The sequence below is a fragment of the Chaetura pelagica genome, unplaced genomic scaffold, assembly GCF_000747805.2.
Source record: "Chaetura pelagica isolate M959 unplaced genomic scaffold, ChaPel_1.0 scaffold185, whole genome shotgun sequence".
Classification (NCBI taxonomy): Eukaryota; Metazoa; Chordata; class Aves; order Apodiformes; family Apodidae; genus Chaetura; species Chaetura pelagica.
Genome location: NW_009953207.1, coordinates 1,416,460 through 1,424,054, shown reverse-complemented (window position 1 = coordinate 1,424,054; position 7,595 = coordinate 1,416,460).

Genomic DNA, 7,595 nt, shown 5'->3' with positions numbered 1-7,595 from the left:
CTTTACACTGATAGATGTGATGGAAAAAGCTTTTAGTGTCCACCCCAGCCTGAATTCCTGCCTCAGCCCAGTTCTTGTCCTGCTGCACCAGATATGTGCCCAAACCTGAGTCAGCTCTTGAGCTATGACTCTGCATGGCAGGGCAGATCCAAACTGCTTAAGAAGATCAAGCCCTTGCTTGTAAAGTTTTAAAAATAACCTCTCACCAAGCTGCAATTTCCTGGGTCTTTTGGGCAAGGATGCTCAGCCTCAGGAAAGGTGATGGTGCCACAGGAGCTTGGCCTAGTGTTTGCTAGAGAGTGTTGTCTGCAAACTGCCCTGAGTTGTGCAGGCACCATCCCAAAGGTGCCCTGCAGGGGCTGTTGGCATCAGCTTTGGCCATATCCTGCCCTGCTTCCTTGCAAGGAAACATCCTCCATTGCAGCTCTTGGCTATCTCTGCTGGCAGGTAGCAGAGCTGCTGGGGGCTTTACTGACAACTTCTGTGGCCTTGGTAAAGATGCATCCACTCCAACCTGCTTGTTCTGTGCTCTTCTGTGTGGAACTGGGGCTGGAGGACAGTGAAGGGCACTGCCAGTTGGTCGGGGTAGGTGTTTTTTTGGAGTAAGTAAAAAATAAACAAACCCACAAAACCACAACAAAGCAGATGATTGTCCACTCAGAAGGCTGAGGAGTTCTCCATTTCAGAAGTTAAGGTTTTGGTTTTCCAAGTTTTATGTGCAGCTTGCTGTGAAAACTCTGTGCAGGCTGGACTGAAGGGCTGGGGGGGCCTGGAGAGAAGCTGGGGGGCAGGGAAGGGGGGGCTTCCCTGGGGCACATCCCGGCATCTCCTGCTGCCACGGGGAGTCTGTGGATGCGCTCGCTGCCTCGTGGCAGCCTGGTGGCTGCACCCGTGTTTTGTTACTTGGTTCTAGGGGACACGAGTGCCCTCCTGGCTGTGTTGAGCTGCGTGGTGGGTCTGTCTGGCCCTGGGAAGGCTGTGGGATGGGAGGGCTGTGCTGGAGGGAGCTGCTGCCCCTCCGCAGCGCCTGACCTCCCGCAGCCATTCCCGTAAACATCTGTCAATATTAGTCACATATTCTAGCTTTTTAATTGATCATGCTGCCTCCTTGTACATGATGCTTTTTCCAGGGTTTTACCATAATAACGACTTCTAATGAAGCTGATTATGTCTCCCATAAGGAACATTAATAGATGGATGCACTGTTCTTAAGGTAGAGCTCTTCATGGACTGAGCTGTAAGGAGCGAGGGGTGATGCTGCATGGAGCATGGAGTGCCCAGTGCTGTGTGCACACCATGTACCTCAGGAAGGTTTTAACTTCTAGGCTGGATTTACAAGGGGAAGGAGTCAAGTGTCTGCAGAGGTGAGCAGTGTCAGAGGTGGCTGCCAGGTTTAGGGAAGGAAACAAACCCTTCCATGCCCTGATGCGTGGCTATTGCAGGATTATTTTGCTCTCAAGATTGAAGATCTCTCTTTCAAGAGAGACACTGATGTGCTTCACTACTGCAAGGTGCAAACTGGGACATCAAATGAGGAATATGCAACACATAGTGGTTATTTCTACTTATTCTATAGGTCAAAGAAAGGCACAGGTATTGTGTTCCCCTCCTTGGTGCTCTCTCCCCAAGTGAACTGCCAAGTACTGTTCTTTGGGCTCTGAAAGCAAATAGTCTGCACTACACCCTGTGCATGTTCAGACTCTGAATCCTTGTGAAGTGAGGCTAATTTTCCTGCTTCAGTGCAGGGAGTGTTAACAAAGTATCCTATCTAAACAGTGCTGTGAAATGCAAATCACTGCTTCCGTAGTAGTTTGCTTATTACAAACTCATTAAAATGCGTAACCCAAAAACTCTCTGCTCATTATGGAGCTCTGGCTGGATCACTCCATGCTGTAAAGCAGCTGCATGTTGGCTCTTTGATATCGGAAACCCTATTGTCATTAACCTCATTATGACAACACTTCTTTGCCATGTTTGAGATGCCTGCCTTTCCAGGAGGATGCTGGAACGGGGAGAATACATCGTGTGTTTTGCATAACGCAAACCGAGGGGAAACGGGGCAGGAGCTGAGGAGACCTGGATTATTTATTAGCATCCCCAGGAACCACTGTGATTCTGTAAGATTAGGCACCAGTAAATGCTTGTGCCTTTGGCAGTGATCTCTTGGCGAGTGGAAAAAGTGGCTCACATCAGAGTTGTTACCCTTGAACTCTTGGGTTGCTGAGGGTGAGTAGCCCAGCACAGGTAGGAGACCTGAGGTGTTTGCAGGGGGGAGTTGGGATGTCACAGTGCCAGCCCCACGTGGGCTCCTCTCCCCATCATGCTTGTCATGCTCTGCATCCAAGGAACATCCCTTGAAGTTACTGAGCTCCTCGAGCCATGGAAGCTCTTACGGTTTTACTGGTTTTGTACTTTTCTTCTGGGTTTTTTCGTGTTGACTTTGAGCCTGGAGGGAAGTGGAGTTGCAGGTGGTGCCTGATGGGCAGATGTAGCCTGGATCTACACAACTGCCAGGTTTTCTGTTGGCATTTCACTTTCTTGCCATGGAAGCCTCAATACTCCATTTGCTACTGAGCTGAATTCTTTCTAGAATTACAATGATTATTTTGATAAAGGGCGATAGGTCAGAAACCTTTGTTGTAACAGTGTGAACTGAGTAGAATCTCAAGGTTCCTTCTTGGCCCTTTGGGTTGCATGGAGGAGGGCTGGAGGGGAGATGGAGGTGGTGGCAGGAATCAGAGAACCCCAGACTGGGTTGGAAGGGTCCTTAAATATAATTTAGTCCCACTCCTGCCGTGGGCAGGGACATTTCTCACCAGACCAGGCTGCTCCAAGCTTCATCCAACCTGCTCTTGGACACATTCAGGTGTGGAGCAGCCACAGCTGCTCTGGGCAACCTGGGCCAGTGTCTCACCACCCTCACAGGGAACAATTTCTTCATAAATGCCTAACCTAAATCTCCCCTCTTTCAGCTGGAAACCCTTTTCCCTCATCCCACTCCTCTCTGCCCTTCTCCCAAGCCCCTCCCCAGCTTTCCTGGAGCCCCTTCAGGCACTGGAAGGTGCTCTAAGGTCTCCTTGGAGCCTTCTCTCCAGGCTGAACACCCCAACTCTCCCAGCCTGTCCCCAGAGCAGAGCTGCTCCAGCCTTCAGCTCATCTTTGCATACAGAGGAGAGAAGGGCAGGGTGCTGGCAGTCCTGGCGTGGGGGCTGGTGCATCCCTCTCTTCTGCCTTCCTCACTGTTTGTCAGAAGCTAAATATGACAAGTGACAAAATGACTGGAGCAGGATCCAGAGCCAGGACCTGCCCTGGGATTGCACTGGGTGGGTGCCTGTGACACTGAGCTTCTCTGCCCCAGGTGAGAGCAAGGGCAGCAAACCCCAACCAAGCTATGGACCAGCCCTTCCAGTTCCTGGGTGGTGGGGAGAGCTGAGGCTGGAACTTCAGGAAGTTTTGTATATGCTGCATCATTAACACTCAATCTGTCTGAGTGGGAGTACCTTTTTTTTTTCATCTGAGTGCACTCCTTTTTGGTGGGCACATCTCTGGGGTGGAAAACAAAGAGGATGCCAGTTGTCTGGAGGAGAGGGGGGTTTCTGCCTCACAAAAGAGCACACCTCATGTGAAAGTCTGCTGATGTGCAGCCCTTCTGTGAATGAAACCCTGTGTGACCAGCTGGAACTTTGAAACGTTTATTAGAGGCCATGGGGACAATTAATCATCATAGAGTCAACTTCCCTGCAATTTTCAGAAGTGGCCTGAAATTCCATCATTTATACAAGGGAAAACAGGGTTGGGGAATGGTTTAGGGGGGGTTTGGTTTATGGACTTGGCAAAGTGTTACTATGTCCAATGAACTGCTGCCCAGGGCAGGGAAAACAGTGTATGCAGTTCCTGTTGGTAACCTCAGCTCAGGCTAAAGGGGATTACTCTGGGATGCATCTTCCAGAAAAGTTTGGAGCAAACACATGGGAACTTCTGACAGGAGCTGCACTGCACAGCAGGACTAGATCAGTGGGTTTTGTAAGTGCTACAAATATTGGCATTCATTCTGTTCAGAACAGAGTCTCCTAATGACCACCTTGCCAAACAACCAGCTTCCTAATTTTGCCAGATCAGGCATTCCCTGTTTCACTGTGTGTGGCAGAAGTGCCTCACCATGCTGCTCCTCAGAAGGGTCACTCAATCATTTCTCTATTGGGGTGTTACAGGATGGAGAGAGCTATGGGCAGGACCAACAAGGGTCTCAGCCCTTGGGCTGTCCCTTCCCCATCCCTCTGATCTTGAGAAGAACAGGTTTTTGTGGATCCTGCGATATCTGCTGGTGTTTGACAGATCTGGCTCTTGCCAGGCTGTGGGTTATTGACCTGCATTTCATAGGTGAACCATTGCCATAGGATCCCAGACTGGTTTGGGTTGGAAGGGACCTTAAAGATCATCTAGTTCCAACCTCCCTGCATGGGCAGGGACACCTCCCACCAGCCCAGGCTGCTCCAAGCCCCATCCAACCTGCCCTTCAACATTTCCAGGGATGGGGTCACAAGCTGCCCAAAAGCATCCCTCTGCTAATTCATCTTGTATAAAATCACCTGTTGGTGTAAGTGCTGGTGTTTGTCTCCAAGCCCTGGGTTCTGCAAAGGGGGGAAGGTGGGATGGGAGGGCTGGCTCCTCCCTGGGGAAGCACTGAGCCTGTTTTTTTTTCATTTCCTACATGAAGGTTAAATCCTGGCATTTCAAGTCTTGTCTTTCTTCCCTCTTTCCTTTTTAGCAAAATCTGCTTAAATTTTGAAATAGGTTCTTGAACAACTCCCAAGTCTGTCCCTGGTGAATTCCCCCACCATTAAGGCTGCTCTTTACTGATGTTTCCCGTTCGTTTGGGTGGAATGAAATGGCAGTCTGGCTCTTACATGATGGGTAAAAGCAGCAGTAAACTGAAACTGAAACAGAAGTACAATCCACACGGGAAGCACTACTACAGGTTTAATGTATTCCCATCAGAAATCACTAAAGTCTTTCAGGGTCTTATGTGTTTATTGGTAAACTTCTGCAGCGCTGGGATGGCTGAGGGCACCGGGATATTTTACATTCTGTTGTGGCATGTAGATGGTTTATAAGCAGGTGCTGGGATGGCAAGAACCACTTTGCTTTTACCAGCTTTGAGCTGGAAGTGTTGGTGTTGCTGGGGAGGGACTCGGGCACCTGCTGAGCTGGTTTCCCAGGCTCTGGGCTGGATTTCCCAGGGCAGGTTGCAGCGCTGCACCCTGAGTGCCTGTGCTTCTTGGGGATGCAAGTGCTGCTGGAACAGCCTGTGCCACGGTACCAGGGCTTATTTCCTTGTGCACACTTCATTACACAAAACAATTATTTATTTCAATCTGTCTATAGCTCAGAATCCTCTTTCCAAGGAACAGTCTGTGAGGATGTGAGCCCGGGCTGTGGCTCACTCTGTGTGCAGCATCTGTGGGGGCATCAGCAGTACCTGCTCTCTGCCTTGCCTGGGAAATGCAATTAGAAGTGGTTATATCTGTGTATCCTTCAGGAGTCCAAGTCTTCAGATTGCTGAGGAGTTTTTCCTTGTTTGATTTTCTTTTTTTCCTTTCCTTCAGCACTGGAGTGTCTATGAAGTAGCCAAGTGATGAACCTTGAACTAGAAAGCAGGGAAGCAGCGAGGACTGCCTGAAAGTGAGCTGGTAATTCAGGCTCAGTATTAAAAGAGGATTAAGAAATGTCAGAGTAAGGCAATGGGCAGTATGGTGGGCTCAGGCACTCAATCAGGTGAGCTGGGGAAAGGAGAGTTGATTCCTCCAGCAGATACCAACAGTTGGGGTGCAGGGTTTCAGGTCTGGTACCCTCAGTTCGGTGCCTTTGCTCCAGTTTATTTGTTGTCTTGCACTAAAAATGTGTCACTGAGTCTGCAATGGAAATCCTGCCGTAATTGCCCATGTTATATGGATCATTGCCCCTCAACAGTGGAGCTGCTGAAGCAACTGTCCATTTATCTGGAAAATTACCACATGCCAAGATGACATTAAGCTGTTTTACTCCTTCTCCTCCAGCAAGTGCCTGGGTGCTGTGAGCTGCTGGGCCACAAACCTCTGCACTTGGTTACCAGCTGCACCTTTGGTGGTTAAATGCAGAAGGAAAAGGAGGTGAGGCTGCCCATGCCTCGTCTTGGTCTGGTTTCACATCCTCAGAGAGCCAGCAGGTACTGGTGGAGGTGGTCTGGGAGCTCTGGTACCCTCTGTGTGAGATGGAAGGGATCCATCCTCCAGCTGTTCTAGTTTCATCAGGGACGAGGAGCTTGGCAGCAAACAGGGGAAACTTCAGTGCAAAGTCTAGACTCTGCTGCTGCCTGCAAAGGGAAGCCTGGAGTACAAGTTAGAGTATTCTGGAGGGGGACTTTGCATGTATTTATGTATTTTTTATTTCTGTGGCTGTTATCTGCTGCTTTGAAGTTGTATTGGTGCATGAGATCTTTCCTGTGAATCAGAGATGGACACAGGGTGACTGCTGGATAGATCTGGGGCTATTTTAATGAGTTTGGGACAGACTCAACTAAAACCCATGTATGGCTTGTTCAGACAACTGTATTTATGGGAATTGACTTATTTAAAGAACTTCAGGTAAAGAGGGGGAAGGAAAACAAACTTTTCAGTGACAGTTTCATGGAGCCACGGCAAATTTACTAAAATGAAATGCACTCTGTAGTAAATGAAAATCTATTCTTTCCTTCCCAGGCATAGCTGCAGCTCCCAGCTATGCCTTTGTTAGTTAGTGTTTACCAGGCAAAACAAAGGATAAAATTAGCTGCTCACTTCAGTCACACTGGCCTTATCTTGTAAATCTGTATGAGGGTTTAAAATAACAGGAATAATGAGCTCAGTGCCACGTGCTGCAGATGCTGTGGCTCCTGGGGCAGCACATCCTTCTGCCTGCTCTGTTTCTGCCTCTAACACTGAGTACTTAAAAACCTTCCTGATATCAGGAAATTTCCTAAAGATGCAGTTTTATTGCACCTACCTCAAGCATTGACAAAAACTGGAGTTTTAGGCCCCTGTACATGAATAATCCATTTAAAAAGAAGTAATCCCCGTTTATCTTGGCTCTTGCACAGTCCTGGATTGGCCATTGTTGGGACCATCCAGCTAGGTTATTCCTTTGCTTTATCCCACAGTTTGCAGGACTCTCCCAGAAGAACAGCACCCCATAATAAATCCCTCAAATCTCCTGGGCTATTTTCTCCTGTAAATACTTCTATCTTTGCCCCTGCCACTTGCTGGTGGGAAAGGTACTGGAGGAATAAGAAGGGATGGATCAGAAACCTTCCTCTCCATTTCGTCCTTCTGGAAACTTTCACCATTTTCATTTTTTTCCTTCCCAATTGAAATTTTACCTTAGAAACTCAAAATTTTAGGTCTCTGGTGGAAGATAACCTGCTGACCCATGAGCTCCCAGGCAGAACAGGAGCAGGTCCTCTGAACTTGTACATGTGTATTTTCTTTTTTAATCCTGTACTTCAGCTTTGTGCCTGGATCCCAGAAGTTCAGCTCTGCCAAAAAGAAAATCCATCTGGCTTTTAAATGCTGAAGGGGATG